General features: G+C 41.9%; 1 long non-coding RNA gene across 3 annotated transcripts; it reads right to left on the reverse strand.

Moving 5' to 3' along the window:
• Window positions 1-3,484: 3,484 nt before the first annotated feature.
• On the reverse strand, window positions 3,485-25,976 carry LOC307220319. Of its 3 annotated transcripts, none has more exons than XR_013840833.1 (4): window positions 25,662-25,976; window positions 11,634-11,707; window positions 4,489-4,582; window positions 3,485-3,562 (listed from the first exon to the last, which is right to left on the reverse strand). It is a non-coding gene; the product is annotated as an uncharacterized lncRNA (long non-coding RNA). The 3 variants fall into 3 exon arrangements; XR_013840834.1 differs by lacking the exon at window positions 25,662-25,976 and adding an exon at window positions 25,115-25,174; XR_013840832.1 differs by lacking the exon at window positions 11,634-11,707.
• Between the last annotated feature and the right edge of the window lie 1,831 nt (window positions 25,977-27,807).

The following is a 27,807-nucleotide window of genomic DNA, read 5'->3' on the forward strand; positions in this document are numbered from 1 at the left end:
GACCACAGATGGACTCAAACTGCACATTTCCCAGGATATGGGATGAAGCCATTTGTACCAATGGCAGCTCTTTGGAATACTGACTTCATGGGCTCGAATCATTTTTATGGGCTCCCCCTTGCCTCACTCCACCTGCTCCCCACTAGGGCTGGCCTCTGCCTTTTTGCTATCCTTCCCTGGATAGCTACCCGCTTCATGTCAGCACACTTTCATCTCTCCATGGGCATCTGCCCTTGTGTGCTCTCATTAAGCATATCTGACCTCAGCCAGAAAAGAGCACCTCTAGTGCAGGACACTGTAAGTCCTTTCTATTTCAGGAAGCAAATCCACATTCCAAGTCCTCTGTTTTAACCCATTTGTTGCTGCCTTTCATCTTTCACACAAGGCTCCTTTTGCAAATTTGAATTGGGAAGAGGGGAATTAAGGTCTGGGGTTTACAGAGACAATGAATGAATCAACCAACCACATATTCATTTTGCCATAGGCACAGACTCAGCCCACACATTGTTAACTTGCATTTGGTTGGGGAGGAGGCGCATCCAAAGTTATCTGAATGCCCATTTGCATAGTATTCTGCTTGGCTCATACTGAAGGTGCACACCTGGCGGTTTCAGCATGGCGCTGCAAATATCCTGCTAAAACCAAATGCATACAGAGTTCTTGGCTTTTTGTTGCCCATCACAGCAACTGAACTCCCATCATAGGAGCCAACTCCGAGGGACCAAGGTCCCTTCAGACCCCAATAAAATATTTGAGGGGGCCGTCTCCCAAGTTCATGGGCATTACCATTCAAATAGTGTGCCATGTCTTGCGATCTATTACATAGGGCAGGGCTTACCTGACACACCCACACTCACACCCATATTTTATTCAACTTGGGCACCCCTGGTTACCATGCAGGGCAGTGGCAACATGCTGTCAGCTTGAGCAAGTAGCCGGGAGGGACATATAAAAGAATTCCTGGAGCAGCCATCAGTTATTCACATTATTCCTTTGCACTGAGCATTCACAGACAATGCAAGAGCCAGAAACATGACATGAGCCTGTTTTACATACTTACTTACACATCCAACTTCAGTTACCCTCGGAGGAATTAAAGACGCTTACAAGGCAACAGACGCAGGTGGCGCTGTGGGTTAAAGCCTCAGCGCCTAGGGCTTGCCGATCGAAAGGTCGGCAGTTTGAATCCCTGCGGCGGGGTGCGCTCCCGCTGTTCGGTCCCAGCGCCTGCCAACCTAGCAGTTCGAAAGCACCTCCGGGTGCAAGTAGATAAATAGGGACCGCTTACCAGCGGGAAGGTAAACGGCGTTTCCGTGTGCGGCTCTGGCTCTGGCCAGAGCAGCGATGTCACGCTGGCCACGTGACCCGGAAGTGTCTCCGGACAGCGCTGGCCCCTGGCCTCTTAAGTGAGATGGGCGCACAACCCCAGAGTCTGTCAAGACTGGCCCGTACGGGCAGGGGTACCTTTACCTTTACCTTTACAAGGCAACAGAATTTTCACAAGGTTTGGCTGAGACCATCAAAACACTGCTCCTCAAAGTCAAAATCCCCCCCCCCTTCTTTTTTTAAAAGTGGATTTGTTTTCTGGCTTTCTATATCCCAGAAGCTTGTAACATTTTCCTTTGGCAGAGCAGCAGATACTTCCGTCAGACATCTGTGCACAAAACAGACACAATAGCGCCACTGAAATTGACATTGTGCTAATTTTTTTAAATAACTCAAATCTATTTTTGAAACATTTGAATGGTTTTGCAGAAATGAGTGAACACTTTTTCACATGTGTGAAATGACAAGGCTCTTGTGAGCTTAAGGATTTCATTGTTTTTTCCTTTTATTCATTTTTTTCAGCACACGAAATATTCTGCCTCAACAGCTGGCTGTGCCCAGCAAAGATGCCAACAGATGTTAGAAACCAAGCTTTCTGCCATTTGTGAGCATTCTGTTGAGCCAGATACGCTGGGAAAGCTCCATTCTGTTCATAAGACCCAAGTTGTACGTTTCTGCTTAATGTGCTGCTGATGAGAACGCAGTTAGACCAGAAGGGAAATGAGATCTAAACAGCTGCTAGTCATTGGCATCCCAGGGCACATTAAGGAAGCCCTCCAATGACTTATTGCCCTCTTAAAAGTCAAAGTCAGGTGCCATTTGTTATCATTTCCCCCTTTCAGATTAATCAGCATTTCTCGCAGAGGTCTTGCTATTCCCAACATCCAAGAGATCCCCAGTGCCTTCACTTTGAACTGTATCACCAGCAATCATTCTCCAGAGACAGAGAAAGAAGTGGGGGAATTCAAATAGGATAAGGCTGTGTTTTCAAAAAGCTATCAAGGAAGGCTTCTCTCCCATCCATCTTTCCTAGACATTGCAATTTGGTGATCTAGGTCCCAGGTTGCCTCTTAAAACTATGCCCGTTGCCTTTCCACAGGAAGTCAAACTGCTCTGGAGCACAGCAGTTTTTGTTACTATTTGGTTTACATACCTTTTACGCTCGACTGCTAAACACCACCTTTTCCCCATCTGGCACAACAGTGTGCCATTGTTCAATATCTCTGCATAAGAATGTAAGGATACGGCACCCTGTTTCACAAAGTACATACCCAGATGCCTCTTGGAAGCCCATAAGCAGGACCTGAAGGCAAGAGACCACTCCTGCTGTTGTTTCTCAGTAACTGGAGCTCCGGGTGCCATACTGCCCTTGCACCAGGAGATTCTGCTTAGCTACCATAAGAAACATATTGTCCATGAATTTGCCCTGTCATCTAAACTAGAGGCCACCACCACATCTTTTGTCAGCAAATTGTTTAAGTTAATTATGCATTGTGTGTGAAGAAGTACCCTCCTTTCAGTAGCAGACTTTGGGCCCTGAAATTTCAGTGCAATGCCAAAATTTGGCACAGGCACACCACCTTTCACCTTAGATTCTAAGTCACTGTTGTGTCACCTCCTGCAGTGCCCTCTCGGCTTGGAGCCCAGTGTGGGCGAACTGGCTGTGCTCCCCTAAGTCCACCTCTACTCCTTTGTCCTCAATTTATCTTTTTTTTTTGGGGGGGGGTGAAAAGCAAGGTTATGCAAACGATGTGATTCTGTGCAAGCAAGTTGTGTGCACAACTCAACATTTTGAAAAAGTTTACCATATTATGTAGCTTTTCATAAATGCGTAGATTAAGCCTGGAAATAGGTAGGTCTGGTGAGATGTCAAGAGGCAGAAAAAGGAATGGGCAAGAGGAATGTTTCCACATAAGGGGGAGCCAATATGGTGCCCTCCAGAAGCTGTTGGACTCCAGCTGTCATCAGCATGGTCAGTGGTCATGGATGACGTGAGTTGCAGTCAAACAACATTTAGAGGGGCCCATGTTGGTTAGCCATGGTTTAAGTGATAAAACTGTCATGTTCTAAAAAGTCCTTTGTCCAACCCATGTGTTGCAGAATTAGAAAAAAATGCACAAAATAAGCACATATATGCAAATCTGCCCAATTTACAAACCTCATATGGGTTGCTTGATTCATTTGTTCTTGGCACAGAATTTGGATTAGCCTGGGGAATAATCCTACTCCAACACTTCTAAAAGATGAACACCAAAACAGGCAAAAGTATCATCATGCCATATATCCTGATTAAGAACCATAATGCCTGGGTAAACAGGATGATTTTTGACTGTCACCTAAAAGTTGATAATGATGGTGCCAGGACCATCATTGTTGAGAACGATGGTGTCAGGACCTGGGGGAGCCCATGCTGAAAAGGCCTATTATTGTGTCACCCTCCAAACCTCCCTCAGAGAGGGCACAGATGACAAATGTAGGGTCCATATAGGTTCGTGTAGGGAATGGCAAGGTACTAGGGTCCTGAACCACATAAGGCTTTGTAAGTCAAAGCCAGCACTTAAAATTGAAACTATTGGCAGCCAGTGCAGTCATGCCATGAACATTATATATTCAAGACCTCCTATTTCCAGTCAATAATCTGGTTGCTGAATTCTGCACTAGCTACAGTTTCAAAGGCAGCCCCATGTATAATGCATTGCAGTAATCCAGCCTGGTGCTCATGTCCAAGAAAGTATTTAATAATGTCACTTCCAGTATTTAATAATCTGGAGTTTACATGAAAATAAATATATATATGAATAGCCTTAAACACACACACACACACACACACACACACACACACACACACCAGCTGTTTGACAACTTGAGCAGCTTATTTCCTAAACCCACATTCTCTCTGAGCATGAAAGATACCATAATGCCCCAAACTGACTTCTATCTTAAATGAGACACAGATTGCATTTCCCTTTATGACTATGTATACCAAATTCATAGGCGCTAAGCACAAATTAAGAAGAAATCTTGGTGGCTCATTTCTTTTGTTTTTGTATATAAATAGCCTGGTTCTGTTATGGGAAAGTCACCCTCTGAAGGGAATATTTCAGATATTTGTTAATAAATTAGTTAAGCATGCAAGAAAGAAACAACCCTGTTCCATGATACCTTGTGGGTTTGCATTAATGATGTGCATCAAGAAAGCTGCATATATATGATTTGTCATCTCACTGGGGTACATAATCCACGTTCTGTCAATCATCTATGAAGTCCAAGAAGAAACCACTGTTAATAATTCACAAAATTTCAATCCAAGGGAGAGCTAGCAACAAACACGACCCACAAACCTTTTCCAAAATCCATTTACTTTAGTGGGAAGACTATGATTGACATCAGTGGACTTATGAGTCACTTCACAAGGAGAGGAAAAGCAACCTCCAGTGATAATGAAAATGAATAAATTTAGACAAGAGACATGGGAAAGAAAATGGGCCTTATGTGGCAAGGCTGACAACTGTCTTGCAAATCCACACCTTCACCTTCTCTATCTCCAATATGCATTCTTCATTCACATTCTCAACATAACCAATTCAAGTGCCATCCTTTCTGAAGGCTGCTATAAATAACACATCAGGAACTGAATGGTCAGTGCCTACATATATAGAAATGCTATAGAGGGATGTTTCCTATTAAAACAGGGTTGGAGATCTAGTAAACATTTAACCCTCTGTCCTCAAATGACTTACTCTAGAGAAGAACTGGCTTTAGTTAATGATTCAGAATGTGCAGCTTGGAGATGGCAGCCTAAACAAACAAACCCAAGCTTACCTGGGCTCTCATTACCACACAGCTTCTTATTTCTAAATTGGTCCATGTAAAATAAAAGGGACAACTATACGCTATGATAAACATGGGCTGGTGCTGAAAATGGCATTTGTGCACCACATTCTCCCTCATTGCAAAAAAACCTTCTCTCAGGCCTGGATTGAAGGTGTGAGGGGCCTAAGACTAATACAGTGGGTGGGCCTAAGTGGCATATGGTCAAGAAACAAACAACATGTTACTCAATTATCCAAAATTAACGTTACCTTTAGCCAAATGATTACATATTGAAAGGGAAGAAAAAGAGAGGAGGTCAGAGTTAAATAAACAGTAGAAGTAAAAACACACACACACAAATAAACAAAAAAATGGGGGGAGGGAGAGGTTTTGAATTAAAATGCAAGCTTTTTTCCCCATGAAAACATGAGACATCTTCCATTTCAGGGACAAAACAGTAAAGGCCCAGGAGAACATGAACAAGGAAGAGACTGACTGTGATGGATGGAGCAGGGTGAGATGGAATAGTAATGCCGCGTTGGTGCATTTGAATTTCAAGAGACCCAGTCGAAAAGTGCACATTCAGTTCCGCATAACAAGTTCCTTCCAAAGGCAAGCCCCAAGATATTTGAGATGTAAAGCAGAGGACACAGGGCTGGTGAATGTGTCCATCAATTGTAACCTAGAGAAAGGGTTGCTCTGGAGCTGTCTATTAAGGATGGCAGGAACAGACTGAGACCAGCTTGAAAGTGACCTATTCTCTTGCCCCACTGTATGCTTTGCATCTCAGTCTCGAGACGATTTACTCCTCAGCTGGTCACTTCTTTTAAAAGAATGGAATTGGCCTAAACATGAGGCTGCCTGGAAGCAAAGGCTTGTCTACTGGAATCCAGGAATGCCTCTACAGAAAACTGTAAGGTGAAGCCAAGAGATGTGCCCCCTTGAAAGCAGGAGCAATTGCTAGCTAATTAAAAAGACTTGGGGCGCAACATTTGACTATGCCGATTCATATTTTTATATATGCAAATTTAGGCTTATTTCAGAGGGGGGAGGGGGAATCCAAACTTTGGCTGTTGCTGTCTGTGCTTTCTCTGAGCTATGAGGTGCCAACAGGATCTTCTGGGTCCAGTATACGGAGTGGGCTGTCTGCCCAACCTGCAGTCTATTCACAAGAATTGCTGGTGTAAATACCAAAAATAAAAACAAGTATTGCCCAACATCTAGCATGACTCCTCTCCCTCTCTCTCTCCCTTAACCCTCTTGCTCTCTTGGACCTTTTGGAAGAGGGAGTTTGAAATTAGCCCAACCACTGCTACAAAAGCTTCCCACTGGAAAAAGATAGAGGCACAATTTGAGACTGCTCAATAGTTCAACAACGCACATGTCCAAGCCCCAGTGCCAACCCATTCAAATTTAGTGTAAATGCACCTGAGGCTCTGGTAGTCACCACCAGGCACTGCTTGGGGATATAAACACACAGATGAGCTTTGAACTCTGTGGGAGCATCAGTGATGGAGCAAAGAAATATGACCCAAACCACTGTTGACAGAACTCCAGAACATCAGAAAATCAGATACATATGTCTTAGGCATTTTATTTTAGATCAGATCCCTGCAGTTGTCAGGAAATATGAACTGAATAAATTTGCTGTACCCAAACCTCCCATGGGGTTAGTACCATCAATGTTTTATTAGGATCTAAAAAGTTATCCAATAAACAAAACTTGAAGAAAAACCAGTCTTTCAGTTTTGAATCATGGCAATGAAAAGGCAGGAGAAAAATAAAGATGCAAAAGAACAGGGTTTTAAAAAGCTGCTCTGTAAGCAGTTGCAAGACTAGGGTTAACCCTTTCCCCCCTCATGCCATTTCCCTCCATTAAAACCACATACTGTGAAGCTGCTATTTGCTGCATGGTGGGAAACACACAAGGAGACTTAGAAGCAGGTAAGAAAAAAAATCTATAGCCCAGACAAGACACTACGGCTGAACAAAACCATCTGTGAAAGGCAACATTATTACACTGACTCAAAGAGTATTTAATTGAGCAGCCCAGTAAAGCAAGAAGAATAATCCATATCAAATTATCCTGCAATGCTCCATTTCACAGAGAATAGAGAATGTGCATTTTTGTATTTTGACAAAAAAACCAAAACCAAAACACTTTAGGAAACTTGTCCCACACAGACATGCAAGGATGTTTAAGGACCAGTCATGGCTGGAATGGTTAGACAAAGAAGAATTTGCAGATTTAGGGGTTGTGACATAGGAGACTCAATGCAACCTTGAAATACAGTCTCTTGCAAAACAAAAAGGATAAATACAGCCATATATAAGTGAATGGGGACATCACGCAGTAAAATATACCCAGGAATATTGCTTGCATTCCAGATAGTGGACAGCATATGAATCTGCTGCTGGATTCATCCCTAGATGTTATAGATGCTAACTAGGTGGTTATATTTAAAACAGAATCCCTGCTGTTATACAGCATGAATATATTATCCTGGGAGTGTCACATTATATAAACTCAGCTGAATTAGGCAGTATGTATATAGTAGCCCTTTCCCCAAAGCTGTTTCAATTATTTCAGCCTTGTTCTGGCACAAGGGTCATTTCTCAACTAAAAATATATATCAGGTCTAAAGACTGAAAAGAAGGTTAAATATTTAGGTGTATGGATAATAGCAAAGAATATAAATTTGTATAAAGATAACAGTTTGATAACTTGGGAGGATGTTCAAAGAAATTTGCAAATATGGGACAGAATGAAACTTTCACTGCTGGGTAGAGTGTCGACCATAAAAATGAATGTACCGGTATTACCAAGAATGCTATTTTTGTTTCAACCAATACCGGTGACTGGCAAGACATTGTTTCAATAAATGGCAAAAAGATATTTCTAAATATATCTGGCAAGGGAGAAATCGAGAATAAAATACTGATAGATATGAAAGAGAGAGGAGGTTTCTCCCTGCTGGATATGAGATTATATTATGAAGCATTTTGTCTGTGTGATTGAAGGAATGGTTGTTATTGAAGAATCTGCATATTTTAGATTTGGAAGTTCACGATAATATTTTTGGCTGGCACGCTTATCTGTGGTATGAAAAGGTGAAAGTACATAAATGTTTTGCAAACCATATAATTAGGGGGGAAATTGTATAGCATATGGGACAAATATAAAAATTTATTGGAGATCAAAACACCATTTTGGCTTTCACCTATGGAAGTCATAGCAGTGAAGAAGAAAAATATGACAGAAATTTGCTAAGAGAGGAGGGTAGAGAATTTAAACTAAAAGAGTTTAAAGATTTATCAGGGATGTTAACAACATGGTTACAATATCATCATTTGAATGACTTATTTAAAAAGGATATGAAACAGATAATATGGAAATGTATAAATCAAAATCGAATAAGTGCTGGAAATGTAAAAAGAAAGAAGGTACTATTTTTCATATGTGGTGGTCTTGAAGTGAGGTTAAAGCTTACTGGGAAATGATATATAATGAATTGAAAAAGATGATTAAGATAACATTTGTAAAAAAAACAACCCAGAAGCTTTTCTTTTGGGAATTATGGGATCAGAACCACCTAAGCAGTATAGAAATTTATTTATGTATGCAACTACAGCTGCAAGAATGTTATTTGCCCCAAAATGGAAAGAAGAAGAAGAAGAAGAAGTCCCGACGAGAGAAGAATGGCTACAAAAATTAATGGAGTATGCAGAAATGGCGAAACTTACTGGAAGAATAAGAAATCAAGAAAATAAACTCTCTAGAAAGGAATGGAAATGTTCTATTGAGTATTTACAAACAAACTGTAAACAGATCAAGACATTGGCAGGATTATTGTAAAAACTTGCAGTTTCAAAAATGTGTATGAGATAGATATGTGAATAGATGAAGAAAAGAATAAACTAAGATAATTTGGAGTAAAGAGACGCGGGTGGCGCTGTGGGTTAAACCACAGAGCCTAGGACTTGCCGATCAGAAGGTCAGCGGTTCAAATCCCCACGACGGGGTGAGCTCCCGTTGCTTGGTCCCTGCTCCTGCCAAGCTAGCAGTTCAAAAGCGTGTCAAAGTGCAAGTAGATAAATATGTACCGCTCCAGCAGGAAGGTAAACGGCATTTCTGTGCGCTGCTCTGGTTCGCCAGAAGCGGCTTAGTCATGCTGGCCACATGACCCAGAATCTGTACGCCGGCTCCATCGGCCAATAAAGCGAGATGAGCGCCGCAACCCCAGAGTCGGTCACGGCTGGACCTAATGGTCAGGGGTCCCTTTACCTTTACTTTGGAGTATGCAGGAAATGATGAAAATAAATGCAAAGAACCACAGAAAGAGGAGGAAGGAGGAAGTCAAAGTTTGAAATGTCAGAATGTTTGCTGCATAATTGTTGTAATGTATATAAATGAAAATTATAAATAAAATTATTTTTTAAGGGTTATTACCCCCTCTACCAAATACTTCCACGTGTGATTCCCCTTTTCAGTCTCCCACTGAATACATATTCTGACTCAAAACTAATTCCAAGAAAAGTAATGACTTCCAAACCTACTGGGCAAAAAGAGCATTCTGAAAGGAATCAAATGGAGCTAAACTTCTTTGCCAACTAGAATTTACATAACACAAGGTAACAAACGTGTTATTGGGGAAAATCTATTTTGGTAGCAGGCTGCCATCCATTGTTTATCTACTCAGCTTGATGCATCTATAAAGAAAAGCGAAAATGTTGTCAAACTGACCTGGACAGTGAACTACGCATTGTTAGTCTACAAAACATAGGTTTGATGTATATTTCTTATATACATGTAAGAAACTCAACTTATGCCACAGATTTGCTTTGAAGTTACGCTAACGTAAAAAAGAAGAAAAAAAGACTGAAGACAGACATGTGAAGTTTATGAAATTACGCATCAATTACAAAGAAGTTTAGAAAGAACAACAACAATTTTTTAAAGCACCAAGCACTATTAAATAAGTAAGAATTTTAAAGGAATGTGTTGGAACAAAAGGGCAACCTCTTTCTTCTCTTTCTGCTCAGTATTTACTGTATCTGCTGTACAAAATGGAAGGACACAGTGGGATCTTTGTTCAAACACAAATGAAAGATGGATTTTTGTTTGATCAAAAGACTATGGATGCTTGTTCTATAGATCACAGACATATCTAGTAGTGCAGCCAGGAGGCATATTTATTTCCAGTTTCTCATCTACAATATTACCAAAGGGAACAGAACATACATTAATGCTGAGTTTCTCAGCTATTGTTGGCCTACAGCTCCCAACATCCCTGACCACTGGTCCTGCTAGCTAGGGGTGATGGGAGTTGTAGTCCAAGAAGCGCTGGAGACCCAAGTGTGGGAAACACAGCACGAATGATACCTGATTGCTCTGGCCTGCAGACAGACTCCCAAGTCATTCTCCAGAACTGTGCATTTAGTTTCTTGCCAGGAAAGTAATCAGTCAATGTTAATATTGGATGAATCATCAGATAGTAATATTGGATGAATCATCAGATAGTATTACTTAGGAATATTCCTTGAGTAGAAATGGAAATGCTCACCACACAGGGATGCAACTGTTTTACTTCTGAACAGAATAACCCCATCTTGACCATATACTGTATATAGCAGCACAGGGATGGAGAATATGTTTTTCTAGGAAGGGCTGTCAGTCAATCAGGGATTGGAGCCAATAGTGGGTGGAGAAGGCATCATTGCCACCCTACTTTCCTCTTTTGCCTGGAGGTATAGTTAGGAACATAGGGACGTGGGTGGCACTGTGGGTTAAACCACAGAGCTTAGGACTTGCTGATCAGAAGGTCGGCGGTTAGAATCCCTGTGATGGGGTGAGCTCCCATTGCTCGGTCCCTGCTCCTGCCAACCTAGCAGTTCGAAAGCACGTCAAAGTGCAAGTAGATAAATAGGTACCACTCTGGCGGGAAGGTAAACGGCGTTTCCGTGCGCTGCTCTGGTTTGCCAGAAGCGGCTTAGTCATGCTGGCCACATGACCCAGAAGCTGTCTGCGGACAAATGCCGGCTCCCTCAGCCAATAAAGTGAGATGAGCGCCGTCACCCCAGAGTCGGTCACGACTGGACCTAATGGTCAGGGGTTCCTTTACCTTTACCTATAGTTAGGAACATAGGAAGCTGCCTTATACTGAACCAGATGACTGGTCTACCTAGCTCAGCAGCCACCTAGGGTTTCAGGCAGGGGATATTCCCAGGCCTACTTGGAGATGCCAGAAATTGAGCCAGGGATCTTCTCCATGCAAAGCAGTTGCTCTAACAACTAAGCTGTGGCCCTTCCATATGACTGGATGGTGGGAGGGGGATACACACACACACACACACACACACACACACACACACGTGTGTGTTGGAAGGGGGCACATTACCAACCAATCCATGTGTCAAATGATCCATCTTGTGGGGCAACAGGATCCCCATGCTAACCATGGCATAATCATCTGAAGACAGTTAATGTCACTTGCCTATGTTTATTTCATTTCCCTCTTTATGTTTGCACCTCACTTTTCGTTGCAATAGATAGCCGGTCAAAAGGCACCTGACAATTACAAAAAAAGGAAATGGAAAAAGAAATAATGCCAAAACCCAACAAAACTATCTATTAATTAAAAATGCTGAAATAAGCTATCAATCATATTAAATTGTAATGCCTAAGGGAAAAAATTAATATGCATTTAATAATAATCAGCATCACATTCCTACATTGCAAACATTTCAATGAATAACAAGAAGATAATAAAACATGTGGCACATACTTTAGTCAAGATTATACAAACTATACAGCACCCATTATATGCAAATATTGGGACACAGCATTGATGGGAACAAAGCAAAGCCAGCAAGGGTGCACTCAGAGCTGGCCACAGTGCTTAGTCCACAAAGGCAATTTCAGATCTCATAGAAACACTCTTATCATGCCATGTCTGCAGCATAACATGAGCATCCGATACATGACATGAATATAAAAAAGCAGTTATTTCAGAGTGATAGTCATGGATAGAATCAGTTTTTGCATTTAACTTACCTTATTTTGATCCCGTTTACGAATCACTTCCTACTGAATGTTTTGAAGCGATTTCACAGTTAAAAACAATGGAAAAAAAATAGAATTTTCTCTGAAAAAAACAACAATGAAAAGCAATTTCACATGCAGAAACAGTTTCAAATCCAATATCAAGACAGAGCAGGATAAAGATCTCCACCTGAAAGGCTTCTTGGGAAAAAAAGGTCAATAAGCGCCATAAAGGCAACAGAGATGGCCCCACTGTTGAGTGTCACATACCTGCCACTGGAAGGGGACAGGAAATAATAAATACACCAAGTAATCATGGCAATTAGTTCTAAGTTCTAGGACTGGTGTTTCCTGAGATTTTCTCTATTTTCAGGGACGATAGGGTTTCCTCTTTTGTTAAGAGGATGCTGTTCTGTCCCACAGGTCAAATGATGGACTGACTGATGCTACAGAAGACCAAGTTGCCGAGATTCCTTAGAAAGGTGCACAAAACATTGGAGTGACCAGTTCTAGTGTTTTATTATATGCCCAGCCTGGTAAACCCCTTCCTTTCCCTTCCTCCCACTCGTCTACTCCCGTTCAGTAGTTTAGGCAGCAGTGTGCTTCCTTTTGTCTGCCCACTTTGGTCCCAAAGCAAGGAGCTGCTTCCCCATCCTTGATACAGCTTACCTGACATACTGCTCCTTGCCATTGTTGTTGGCCTCCCTCTCTCTCAAAAGACAATGGGAGTGTGCCTCCAGGGGTGAAGTCAAGCCGCTGCATTAGCAGCAACAAAGTTACATCCCTGGGGCAGAAGTCTAGGCAGTGTGTATAGAGGTCCTGGGCTGCTCAGACAACAAGCCCCTGCTCTTGGCCTTGTTGATGTGGTCAAAAGTTAATCAGATACATTTGGCACCAACTTGGCTGCAGGAGTTGTTGGAATTCTTTGTGTTAAACAGTATACTACATCAGCCACCTGGTACCATACAGGAGAGGGTGATAGCCACCAATTTGAATGGCTTTACAAGATGGTTAGACAAATTCATGGAGATTAGGCTATCAGTGGCTACTAGCTACAGTGGATAAGTTTTACTTCCACTGTTGGAGGCAGAATGCTTCTGAATGCAGAGAGTGTTCTTTGCACAGGTCCCCCCTTTGGGGCTCCTCATAGGCATAGGATGTTGGACTAGATGGGCCTTTGGCCTGATCCAGCAGGGCTCTTATATTCTTATGTTAAAACTTAAGACAAAACAAAACTAGCAAATATGAATCTACACAGAAATAAGTCCCATTAAGCTCAATGGGATTTACTCTAGGAACATGACCATAGAATTGTATCCTACATAAAAGGTTTAAAGAAATGCAATACGCAGAAAGCAACCTAATACTGAGTGAGACTATTGCTCCATCTAGCTTAGCGTCATCCACACTGATTGACAGTGGCTCTCCAGGGTTTCAGACATGGGAAATTCCCAGTCCCAGCCGTAGATGGAAACACCAGACTTTCTGCATGTAAAGCAGGTACTCTTAACACCAAGCTGCAGTCTGTCCCCATTGTGAAACAACAGAATGCATTCTGCACGCCTCGTTGTACCTCTGCACACCATTTGCTTAACTTGGCAAAGGGATTCAAATAAATTTGACTCGCGTTGCCATGTGACAGGAGGAAATATGAATTGGCTCCCGTTGCTGATATGACACAGGACTAAGCATCACATTGTAAATAACTTATTCAAGTGCACTCTTCCTCCAGCCCCTGAAAATAGCTCCTTACAGGCAAAAACAAACTTTTGTGTGTATGATGAATGTTCCTGTAGAGAGATGGCAGAGTTTTGGCAGTCATATTGCTTACCATTGGTAACAGAACAAAAGAAGGCATACCTCCTCTCATCTGAAGTGCTGGCTAAGCAAAGGAATGTTGTTGTGTATGGTCCATAATGAGAAATTGCTTGGATAGAGCTATCCAGCAAATTCAGATGAAAAAAATCAACGCATATTTTTTAACTGCTTCTGAAAAGCATGTACATTATTTCAGTGATTCTTAAGTAACATTGTGTGGAATGCACAAGGATGCGGCCCTTGAAAAAGGTGGAGCTAATGAGCGCTTGTCCACATTTGAGCATTATTTTGCTGTTAATACACTTCCCCCCATTCAAATTAGACCAGAGCAGTCCACAGCCACATGTATTTGAATCTGCATAGGAGAAGCAACTTCAGCCTTTTCTGTTCATACCAACAGACATTCCGTTTTGTTTTTAATTTGTGTTGATTCTATCATGCTGATTAAGTATCGACAAAGCATGCATGCAGAGGAGTATTGTTAAACTCAGGGTGCCAACTTGTGGGGGGCACGTCAGCCCAGCCTCCTCAAATATTTTATTGGTGGGCGGGTGGGTGGGACCAAAGGGAGCTTGGACCCTAGGAGTTGCCTCCTATGTTTGCGGTCATCCCATAGGAATCTGGTTGGCCACTATGGGAACAGGATGTTGGACTATATCGACCTTTGGTCTGATTAAGCAAGGCTCTTCCTTTCTTCTTATAATTATTTTCTTGAAGCCTCTATAGTAGTAGGGAGGATAGGGAAGGGAACATAGCAAGAGATACAGCACCTGTTTCCACACCTCAGCGACAAGGTGCTATCAAACTACAGCCTCTGCTGGCATGTATCACAGAATTCACGAGGCCAATGAAAACTTGAGTGCTCAGACAAGATCCATTCAATACCCAAAATTCTCTTACAAGGAAAAACACGTAAGAAAGCACCTGAGGATTTCACTGAATAGGAACCCTCTACCCCAATTCCCCATTAATCAGGAGAGAAGCGGAGAAATGGGAGATTGTCAGGGTGAGAAATCAGGAACCCACACACCTGCATACTGCTGTCCCACATGGTAAGTCGCATTAGGGCTAAAGACCACAGTGTTCCTAGTCAATGAAATGCTCATAGGGGTCTACAGTGACTCCACTCATCCAGGCCAGCCATTGGCTCACTTTTAACAATAGTATCCACTTTGTATGGTTGTTGCCTCTCTATGGCCCAGGACTGACGCTATAAAGCCCTCTGAATGAGAAGGTTAAATGGCCAAATGCTCTTCCATTCTCTCTCTCACCATCAAAGAGACTGTGGTGATTACTCTGGGGTCTAAAAATGTGCAGGTTAATTTCACCTACACAATGTCTAGTTTTGACTCAAAGCAGGGAGCCATCTCTGGCAGAAGGAAAATGGTGGTCAGCACAAATAGGCTTGCTCTGTCTTTAATGCCGCTCTTCAGAAGTTGGTTTCAAACTGTTTCATGGTAAAAGTGAGAGTGGGAGATGCCAGTACTAAAATGAAGGCACTGCATGCAAAACACTCTCAAAGCCTCAAATGATTTTTCTGCCCCACTGCAAAAGCGAAGCAGTGTTATTCACTAGATTCTATTTTGGCAGTGGAAGGTTTAAAATGTCACATTTCTTCCCAGCTGCTTCCTTTGATTAGAGAGACAGAGGAAGGCTGAAGGCTGGCAAATTAGTCGATACTCATGAGATCATCTTTTCCAACCAACTGATGCAGCCTTTCAGTTACATCATTATTTGTTTACACACTGCTCAGAAGATGTTGCATGCCAATGGGTGAACATTTCTATTCTGCCTGTATGGAAGCATGAAGACCAATATCACATATATTTGTACTGTACACATCAGGCTGTGCAGATGTGGGAAGGTAGTCTGCGCAGACTACCTTCTCACAAAAAACTGCACCGGAAAATACTGCACCAGAAAGACTAGGAAGTCCATTTCTTCCTGGCATGCTAGATCTCTTTGAACAGCAAGGGGTTTTTCGGGGCTCGGGGGAAGGAAATAATTCAAACATGGTTTTCCCTCACTCCCCCCCCCAAAAAAAAAATACAGACACAAACTTTGCATGCCTGGAGCATTTGGAATATTCACACAGTAGAGATACTGTTGGATTTTGATGTGGGAAACCCAGATTCAAATTCTCCTAAGCCACTGATGGCTCACCATATAGCCTTGAGCAAGGCAGTATCTCTCAGCCTGATGCTGGAAGTTAAATGGGATAAGAATATTTTTTAAATCACAAGAGCCTTTGGGGTAGAATAAGGGGGGAAATCTACATAAATAATATGCTTATGCCTCAGTCTCAAAAATATTTGCCTTGGCTTGTGCTAGTGGAAAAAAATAAATCGTTGTTTGTGATAGCATTCACTGCATTTTGTTTTAAGGGGAGAAGCTTGCAGAAAGAGTCTTGGATTCTTGTGACATTCAAGCATGCAGGGCGAAAAACCTATTCCATTTTCAATTCTTAATAGTAAATACCACTAAGTTTCCCAATATAATACATACACACATAATTTTATTTGTATGACAGCCTTCCATCACTCAAACTGTGCTCAAGGCGGCTTACAACATGAAATAAAAAAATAAATGCATAACCACAACATAAAAAGTAGTCATAAACAATAAACAAAACATTTAAAGATACAAAACCAAACTGAACAATTTCTACATAAACCACCACAAAAATCTAAAGTAACGATACAAAAAACCAACAGCAACAAACCCCGCAACAAACCCTCACCAAACAAGACCCCATTCTTTATATAAGAATAAAGGTAATATTTGATGCAGAGCAATGCAGAGCAGTGGCAAACATATCCAGTACCAACTACTGTTGTTGTCTCATGACCCAAAACACCAGATAATTCTGAATACACAGCCGTTCAATGAGGTCAACATGCTTTGCCTGCAACGCATGGACTCATCCACACTTCCATTTGCCTCATGATTTCTAGTCATGAGTCTGAGAGATTCTTATTTTGTTACACAACTTTTCCTGGGAAAACCCACTGTTTACTGCTGAATCTGAACAAACACCCATTGGGTTTTCTGTGGAGTGACACTTGTTTCGATTCAGCAGTAAACAGCGGGTTTAAAAAAGCGTTTTATAGCTGGTGCAAAGCAACAGTGCTCACCACTATACTATACACTGAGGCCTCCAATATATCTTTTTTTCTTCTTTTCTGTGTATTTATAAGAATCTTTTTTAAATCAGGGATCATTGTTTTACTGGAGAAAAAAGTGCCAATTGTGTTAAATAAACTTTAATGAATTTCTTGCCTCAATTTCAAACTGTGATGGTCTATAACAACTGTTTCTCTGTTTTACCCTTCTACCATATGATTTGTATGATGTTATTAATGTACTTATTTTACGATCACAGGGTAGACCCTTTCAAGGCACGTGGGGGTGCAAATTACGTAAGCAAATAAACAAGATACTGACCGTGAGAAGTGGGAGAGCTATCCTACTGCTTTTTCTAAACATTTTATTCCTATTACTGTACTTTTCTGTGTATAAGACTCCCCTATTTTGGGGAATCAATTTTAAGAAAATGGGGGGAGATGCCTGAGAGTTGTTGAGCTTTCAGGGGGGGGGGTTGCCCAGAGGTGTACAGCTTGGGGGGGGGGGAATTGCCGGAAATCTCTCACCCGCAGCAGCGACGCTGACAATCACCAGCAACCGCCAAACCAACTCCACTTGCCACAGCGACAGCCGATCGCCAACAGACCCTTCCCTAGCAGAAAATCGCTAACCCGACTGAGAAAAGCTGTCCGCTGACAATCACACACGTCCCAGAACAGCAGCCACCAATCGTGGCAGCGACAGCCAATCCACAGCAGTCCTTGCTGCAGAAACCAATCACCAACCCAATTAGAGCAGCAGCCAATCCAAAACAGCCCTTCTAGCAGCCAACAATCAGCCACCAAATCTCCTGCTCGTGGCTGCAGCCAAACACCTGTCCCCACCATTCACTATCCATGTATAAGACGAGGCACATTTTTGAACATTATTTTAGAGTAAAAAAAAACTCGTCTTATAAACGGAAAGTACGGTATCTCCTGTGGCCTTCTTTGTATTCAAGGAAAATGCTGAGCTGCAATGCTTCTGTCTGGCATGTTTGGTATCACTGTAAAATTAAAAGTTAATTAGGGTTAAGCCTCAAAACCGATACAGAATGATAACTAGAGTGTGGCTCCTGCAAATGGCTGGATTTTCTAGCTGCCCCTGTGACTAGCACTGTAAATGAAGAGATCTGAAGAGTTGTCCTACTAGAAGGGTATCCTCTTAGAATTGGGCATGTATTTGGTATGGGAAAGCTAAAATAAATAAGAGTTTTATGAATCATGTCAAGAGGAGGAATTTGTATAGAGTCTGGGAGAAATACAAGAATTTGCTGGAAAGAAAGACACCCCTATAGTTGAAGCAATTACATCAAGAGAAGCAACATGGATAGACAGTGGGCAACCTATGGAGACTTGTTGGACTTCTCAGGGAGGGAACCCAGATTGAAACCAATGGAAGAAATAAGGAGACAGGTTACTGACTGGTTACAGTACTATCAATTACGTGGTTACAAAGCATGGATCCACATGAATCCTCAGGATTTTTGCATTGGGTCACCCCAAATTCACCATCAGATCACATAGCACGTCCATGGCTATAGCCTGCACCAAAAAACCCCACACATCCACTGTTTTGTGGGGCCACAATGGCGCAAAAACGTGGTTACAAAGCACGGATCCACATGGATTCTCAGGATTTTTGCACTGGGCTACCCCAAACTCACCATCAAATCACATATCATGTCTGTGGCCACAGCATGAACCACAAAAATCATACATCCACTGTTTTGTTCAGAATATTTTTTTTCTTGTTTTCCTCCTCTAAAAACTAGGTGCGTGTTATGGACCGGTGCATTTTATGGAGCTAAAAATACGGTATATTATATGTTTGGATTTTTGGACCAAAGCTCACAGTTTGAAAGAGAGTTATTGCAGAATAATGAAAAACTATTGTCTAAAATGTATAAACTATTATTGGAATGGGAAACAAAAGACAAATTGGTTAAAGCTTCAGTGACCCACTGGGCAATTGATATAGGGCAAAGTATAGAATTAGACCTCTGGGAGAAACTTTGGAAGAAAGATCTGAACTTTACTGCATGCTACACGTTGAAGAAAGGGACGCAGGTGGCGCTGTGGGTTAAAGCCTCAGCGCCTAGGGCTTGCCGATCGAAAGCTTGGCGGTTCGAATCCCTGCGGCGGGGTGCGCTCCCGCTGCTCAGTCCCAGCGCCTGCCAACCTAGCAGTTCGAAAGCACCTCCGGGTGCAAGTAGATAAATAGGGACCGCTTACCAGCGGGAAGGTAAACGGTGTTTCCGTGTGCGGCTCTGGCTCTGGCTCTGGCTCTGGCCAGAGCAGCGATGTCACGCTGGCCACGTGACCCGGAAGTGTCTCCAAACAGCGCTGGCCCCTGGCCTCTTAAGTGAGATGGGCGCACAACCCCAGAGTCTGTCAAGACTGGCCCGTACGGGCAGGGGTACCTTTACCTTTACCTTTTACACGTTGAAGAACTACATGAAAACGATTCATAGATGGTATCTAACCCTGAGTACACTAGCCAAGATGTATAAATCAGAATCGGATTTGTGTTGGAAATGTAAAGAAATGGAAGGAACTTTTTTACATATGTGGTGGGCATGCAAAAAAGTCAAAAAAAACATTGACATGCAAAAAAGTCAAAAAATGATATATAATGAGATGGAAAAAATGTTTAAAACAACATACCCCCCCCCCCAAAAAAAAGAGGCATTCCTGTTAGGAATGGTGCAGATGGAGGTACCCAGGTGTCAGAAAAACTTTTTTATATCTGCAACAACGGCAGCTCGGATCTTGCTAGCCCAAAAATGGAAGGTGAGGGAGGTTTCTACTAAGGAGGGCTGGCAACTTAAGATGATAGAATATGCAGAGTTAGCAAGTCTAACAAGTAGAATTAGAGAGCAAGAGGAACATGTATTTAAAGAGTGGAATTTTTTTTGCTGAGTATGTATAAAATAATTGCACACAATTGAAAACACTGTCTGTATTAAGGTAAATTCAACAGTATAACATATTTAAAAGGGAAGATGGGAGAACTGAATTAGATGGATATATAAGAATATGCAGGAAATGTGGGTAAATTAAAAAGAACCTTGGAAGCGGAGGGAGGGAAATTGTTGAATGTATGGGTATAATGAAAGATGTTTATTTGGAAATATATAATTTGAAAATTTAATGATTTTGGTTTTTTAAAAGAATTCTATGGTCCACCACACTTTTTTTTTAAAGTAATTTTTGTTCTTATTTTAGAAAAGGAGTTATAGCCAAGATTACTTTTGTTGTTGCTGTTAGATGATGGGGGGAAAGTACCCTTCCCTCTGCATGTGCAGATCTCAGACACACATCCTGATGTCACTCCCAGTTTGTCAGGGAGAGGCAAACGGGAAAAGATGAAAGGACAGAAACCAGCAGTTATAGAGAGCCTAAAGAGATTATCAGCAGCTTGTCGTCTGACAGTCAGTCTGACGTAGAGGGGGAGGAGGATGATCCTGGGACAAGTCATGCTGTACACAGAGAAAGTAAGGGGAGGAGTTTTCGCAGACTTGCATGCTGGGTGCGGAAAAGGAGGAAGTAACATTAGAGGGAGCAACTGCACACAAGGGGAAGGAGGTTAATGGAAACGCTGGAGATGTACGTTTGAACTTTGTCAAATAAATCAATTGTTTGGAACTGGCTGGGAGCCCGGAGTCTTATCTATGGCCAGCTGGACAGCACTAAGCCTCTGACACAGTTTCCTCCCAGTTTTTATGTATCTGGGGAGAGGGCCTTCTTGGAAGCAGTACCCCATCTGTGGATTTCTCTGTGTGAGGGAAACAGGCAAAGGCTACTTCAGGTCTTTTCTCCAGGTGGACTTTCCTTTTCTCATCTACATGCTGATTGCAAAATTCAGATAAGAATTTTGAAGGATGGCTGTATTTTGGTTCTCATATTTTTTCAGAGAGTAATAATTTGATTGATTCAGCTTTAAATGTGAACTGAATTGAGTATCTCCTCCATTCCTACCCACCTCTTCTTTCTTCCCACCAACAGCACCCCAGTATGAAAATTGCTTTATAGAGTTACTATTGTTTGTAATTGCCTCTTTGTTTTAGTTTGCTATACTAGGGTTTTACTAATTGTTTTATTATTATGCTGCTTTGGGAGCCTAAGAAAAGTGTGGTATAAATTAGATAGATAAGTCTACAATGGGGCATTGTGTCTAGAAAAGCTTCTAGTTGATTTACAGTTTCTCTAAGGAATACTTTCTTGCTTTTCTATTTATTTTAGTGTATTTCTCTGCCTACTGGCACAAACAAAATGAGATTTATAGAAATAATAAAGTAAGAAGAAAACCCAAGTAGCCCAAACTTAACAGTTGATCACATCTAGCACAGTTCCTTTTAACTATCTTTTTTATTATTTATCATTGCCCCTGTATTTAATTTTAATTCATTTTTGCAATATAAAGCACTAATGAACTCTCTTACAGCCATGCTCTCCTTCCTACTTACAAATACTTATTGAGATTAAAATTAGTAAGTCAATTGTAAAACTAAGTAATTTCATTATCACGGACTAATGGCTAATATTTCTCTTAAGCCACTGTTATGGTTCCCTGTGCTGTCATTCTTTTTGGTTCTCCTACTAAACCCTCAAAATTATTGCAGGATACTGAACATCGCCTGCATGGTGTATTAATGTCAGGCTTGTGCTAACGGAGCACCACACTGTTAATTTAAAACCTGACAATAACTCACTCCTGTGAGTATGAGCCCCGTGCAACCAGCAGAACAGCCTTCTCCACCTATGGATCGGCTCTTGTCTGCTTTTATGAAGCTAGTGACCTTCAGCTGCAAAGGATGTGACTGGGCTGTCTTGTGGTTATTCACTGTAGCAGGAAACCGTGTGGTTCTTTAAGCAGCCTAATCTAAATTGAGATGCATGTAGATAGGAGTTGTTCTTGAAACATTGCTCATCAGCAATTCCAAACAGGGCTTCTTCTACATATACTTGGCTTGAGGTACCGGAGGAACTAGTGATTGATTACACTGTATTCTAAGGAGTTCAGACTTGCTAAGCTACCGAAAGCACTGAAAAATGGGAACCTGCCTTTATACCAGGTCAGACAATTTGCCTATCTAGCTCAGTAATTGTCTACTATGAGTGGCAGTGGCTCTCCAAGTTTTCAAGCAGAGGTCTTTCCATCACTTCCTGCCCAATCACTTTTTAACTGGAGATTGAGCCTGGAGCCTTCTCCATGCAAAACAGATGTTCAGTCGCTGATCTATGTCACCTCCCTGAAGGAAGAGCCCTTACATGGATCTGCCTCCATAACACATAATTGTTTCCTGTTCTCTGATCCTGCTCTCCTGCTTGTGGAGAAATTTATAAACTTGCTGGCGCACACAAAACTCATCAGAATCACTGAATGTCATAGATGGGCATCAATGGGCCATGGTAGTGGGCAGGAGCAGTAACAGCTTGTGTCTAGCTGCCATTTTAATTTTCCACTATGAACCACAGCAATCCATTGTTCAAAGTGCTCAGCCAGAAAAGGGGGTGTATGTGGTGGAATACACATGCCCAAGGATTCCAGGTGATGATGCTTCAATTGAGAGCAACACCATACTTCCCATTTTTAGGTGTCTACTTAAAATGTTTCAAGGATTAACTTTAAATATATAATGTGAGTGTGACAAACAAAAAAAGCAACAACGATCACAAACACTTGCATCGTTCAGGTTCATCCATCAGTTGGGGTCTGGATTGGAAGGTATTTTGTGCCTCTTTGGAGATGACACTGAAGTGGTTTGAGTGAAACCACATATAAAACACAGAATGCACACCCAATGGCAAACCTGGGTTTGCCTCTGCATAACAGGAGAGGCGGTTCATTATAAAGCCGCAGTAAGGTGACTTTTCTTTCTCAAACTTTCTTTTGCCTCTCAAGCTTTCTTCTGAGTGTGCTTCCCACATGCTGAGATGTGATATTTATTGTGTACTTGGAAACTGTAGCTTTGATCATTTACCACAGAAATGAGTGTCAATCTAACCGCAAAAGGACACATTGAGAAGAAAGTTTCGTCACATGAATAATGAGATCCAAAGTTTCATACCTCAGAATGTCAAAATTGTGTGATATAATTGTGTTATAAGGTGACAATATAGGCATGGAATACAGAAGGCAGTAATGAAAACATGAGGAACACTGTGCTTTGAACACTTAAATGTTCAAATGTTTTAGGTGTTGTGAATCAATCTAGACAAGCTACTGGCCGGTTAAAAGAAAATAGCTTAATACGAAGCACTCTAAAATGGAATCACTTACAATACACCATCTTTCCATCTCAGTTAATACATTTCCTACTTGATATTTTTATAGGCGAGTGATACTAATTAGACAAAATGATAAGGATTTTAATAACTATCACTATACTAAGTGAATAAAACATTAATAGCTCTGTTCCTAGTAATTATTATGATTGACTTAATACACTTTAATAGTTAGGGGGAAAGATGAGTGTACATTCTTCAGGAATTTTTAAGTCTCTTTTTCAAAATTTCTGACTGTGCAGTCTAATACAATTCAAAGACAGCACACACACACACATACACCAACTGTAAAACTCTGCTTTTGTCTTCAAACTACCGTATTTTTAGAGGAGGAAAACAGGAAAAAAAAATATTCTGAACGAAACAGTGGATGTATGATTTTTGTGGTTCATGTTGTTGTGGCCACAGACATGTGATTTGACATTGAGTTTGGGGTAGCCCAATGCAAAAATCCTGAGAAGCCATGTGGATCTGTGCTTTGTAACCACGTTTTTGCACCATTGTGGCCCCAGGCAACAGTGGGTGCGTGATTTTTTTGGTGCAGGCTGTAGTCATGGACATGCTATGTGATCTGATGGGTGAACCTGGGGTGACCCAATGCAAAAATCCTGAGGATCCATGTGGATCTGTGCTTTGTAACCATGTTTTAAGTGGGGAGGGAAGGAAAAACACTGAAGGGACAAGGAGCACGCGTGGGGTGTGTGGAGAAGGAGGCAGCTAACAATGCAGGAGAGGGGTTTGCTGCTTTTCAGCGAGCTGAGCGGGGAGGAAGGGAAAGAGAACACGGTCACTTTAAAGCAGCCAACGGGACAGGAGCCGCTTACACCCATGTAAGCAGCTCCTCTCTCGCTTTGCTCCTTTAAAGCGAGCGGGCTCTCCTTCTCTCCCTCCTCCGCTCGCGACTGCAGCAGGATCCCCCCGCCATCCATAGGCATTCGCTCCATAAGACGCACAGACATTTCCCCTTGCTTTTTAGGAGGAAAAAAATGCATCTTATGGAGCGCAAAATACGGTAACTCAGAGCTGATGGAGGGCCCCCTCCCATTTTCCATCTGGCTCAGAGTCCCCTCCCTCTGGCTTTTCTAACGACCCATTTGTCATTAGTTAATGGCTTTTGTCTTTGGCTAATGGTTGATCTCCCAGGTGATTTCCTGAACACGGGAAGCTGGTTTGGCCTGTACTTTAATACTTTGTTAAACCCAGTATGCCAGCCTTTTCAACACTTGGTTGGTTAAATTCTAACACCCATCAGACCCAGGAATTTAGAGGAATCTGGCACCTACAAACCCTGGCACTCACAACTCACAACATTTCTCTGCACCAGATACTCTTCAGTTCAAAGCAGAACTTTTTGTGGAACTTGACCTTAAGGTCTGCTTTTCCAAGCCTCAACTAGATTTTTTTTTTTTTTTAGTGCTCAGCTGATTTTGGCCTGACTTTATTAGTATTTCCTGCATGCCTGTTATTGCATTATGACTAGCCAACTAGGCACATACCATTTTGTATTTGTATAAAGCAAAACAAAAAACACCTTCAACTAAGCAGAAAAACCGGCATTTCTGAGATGAGGACCCTAAAGGAAGTGACCTATTTTAAGGTTTGATTCTACACACAGTCTTGGAATAATCCTCTTTATGACGCAGGGTACAAGGGGTGTTTTAGTCCCTAGCCATGGAGTGACATGGGGGTGTCTTTTAGTTACCTGAATATGCCCCAGAATAGTTAATACCATGACAATGATACCAAATGTCAAGGAATCCGTGTTTGCTCAACTCCTGCCCTCTGCCCCAAATGCAGTTCAAACCCCACCGAAAATCCAGGCCTGTGCCTCTCCGTGCTGAATGAAAATTTTAGTCCAAACCTCAGGGTGAACAAAACACTCCAAGGTAATAAGCTACCACCACTCCCTTTACTAGTCCACTCACTCAGGCCAAATAACCACACAAAAGTAAAGCATATAACACTAAAACAGCAGCGTAGCGAGAACTCTCTCAGCAAATAAGAATAGAAGATGTAAGAGCAAGACAAATTAAGAATTTAGGCACATTTGGGAAAATACAGAAACACACAAAATTAACATAACATACCCTGAGCTACAATGCTTTAGAAACACTCTTTTGACCCCCAACAAGACGTGCCAGTCAGGAAAAGTATAAAAGATTGACAAAAGTGGGGTGACTAGCCAGGAGCTCATGAGGGGCTGGGGGAGGGAGAAATAATACGAGGCAGATTTTTAAATACCTTCTTACCTGCTCTCACCTCAGCCAGGAAAAGGGCTTCTTAATTGTAACTTTCCAGGCACTCTGTCTGATAATGGCCTCCATGACAGGACAACTGAAAAATGTTATTCCAAGTAGCGACCGTGTACAGTACTTCCTTGAGATACTGTGCTTCTGTAGATAACACAGGTGCAGTAAATCTTGGGCCTGCTGGCAATTGAGGACCAGAGACAGCTAGCTCACGATCCCAGACCACAGCCGGAAGTCTAGGTATAATTGCTGAACCAAAGTTTTTACTTTGGCCGGGACCAAAATTTAGGCCCAAGACAGGAATATCTTGACACCACATACCTGAGAGTAAGTCCCACTGAACTCAAAGGGATTTGAGAGAAGTTCCCTGAGGAAGGGCCTTTAGCTCGGTGGCTCAGAGCAGCTGCTTTGCTTGTAGAAGGTCTGAGCTTCGATTCCTGGCAACTTTAGGAAGGGCTAGGAAACTCTTTTGTGTCTTAAACCCTGGAGAGTCATAGCCAGTCAGTGCAGATACATGATTACTCAACTAAATTGACCCATGGTCAGGCTTAATATAAGGCAGCTTCCTGTATTCCTATGACTCAAGTCAACTTTCCAAGTAGTCAAGCATGGAAATATAGGCTGTTAAGACTTTTAAAAGATTCCCTTCTAAGACACTCCAATTAAGAAGCCAGATAAGATTCCTCACATTGATGCTGGTCATCAGGGCAAGCAGAAGCCTATGCCAGGGAACCATAGACCCACAACTGGCACCCTCATGGGCACTTTCTGCAGGCCAGAGGGTTGGGCATTTAAGGACTGTTGTTCTCAAAAGTGGGAAGAAGCCTGAGAGAAGTGGACTGTAGGCAGAGGCTCAAAGGGCTTTAGTTCATCTGTGGTTTTGCTTGGAGCAATTTGCTTACTCCAATACGCCCTCTGCATGACCAGAACAGGACATCATTATGCCACCTCTATCCATGATGATAGAAAAGGTAGAATATAAGTGTATGAAATATATATAAAAATCACTTCATAAACTGGTCATCAAGTGGATAGGAGAGTGTTACCACACCGCTGGATTTCTGATAAGGTGGAGAATTGTGCTAAGCTTTTTCTTCCAACGTCTGGGTGAATGCAAAATACAGTTTCTCAAGCAGTAAACATCTGGTGGCCTGTACTGTCCTACTTGAAAGGAAGCCTTTGCCACACTACCTAATGTGTTTCACTGTAATGAGGTTGAATCAGGGGCCTCAACCCTTTCTGAGGTCACACACAGATACTGCTTGCTTCTGAAATTGTCACCTTCCTTCAGTTCTGGTCACTGCTACACCTATACACATAATTAGCAGTACGAGAAAGTCTTAAGACCGTAGCCCCCCGATGCAATCAGCGTGCTTGCTGAGTCACTGAGTTGAAAGAATTGTTGAATAAAGACGGCTGGAAGAAGAAAGGAATGGTTGTGAACAAAATAACACTCTAGGAAAGAGGGCAAGGTTACAACTGTACCTTGTTACTTTCCCACAAATGCAAAGTTTTAATTGAACATGTCACAGGCTGCCCCCATTTTTCAAAAAGAAGTGAAAAGCCCCCATTTATGCGCTGTTTACCCACATGAGAAGAGATAAAAAATAAAAGCACAGTTAAAACTAATTCGTAAAAAAGCAATAAGGAACACAAGCATCCATTAAAGAAAAGAAAATCTTCAAACAGGCTTGTTCACACAGACTTGGATCTAAAAGTCTGGCAGGGAGATTGGTAGATAAATGTAGCGATGGAAGCCAGCAATATAAAATAAGTAGCTGGTCTGTTCTATCTGCACACTTGTAATTTCTTTGCCTTCCAGTTTCATGGTGTGGTTTTTTTTACTGGCTTGTTTACTTTCGTCTTAAAAGGCCACCAGGGATCACAGAAACCCTGCTACAAATCTTTCGGTTTTCATTCTTTTGGTACATTTTTGAACCAAGAACTGCATTGCAACATTTGGATAAGAGCAAATTTGGAAGAAAAATTATGTTGGGATCCACACACTAGTCCAGGAGGTGCATATCAGGTGTGTAACCCTACTCTGAGACAATATCTAGCCAGAGTCCTGGACTTGACAAAGGAGAGTTAACAAACTGGAATATTCTGGTAATGTATTTCCATGGAAGCAAATTGTTAGATCTTC

Source organism: Podarcis cretensis, assembly GCF_951804945.1.
Source record: "Podarcis cretensis genome assembly, chromosome: 1".
Lineage (NCBI taxonomy): Eukaryota > Metazoa > Chordata > Lepidosauria > Squamata > Lacertidae > Podarcis > Podarcis cretensis.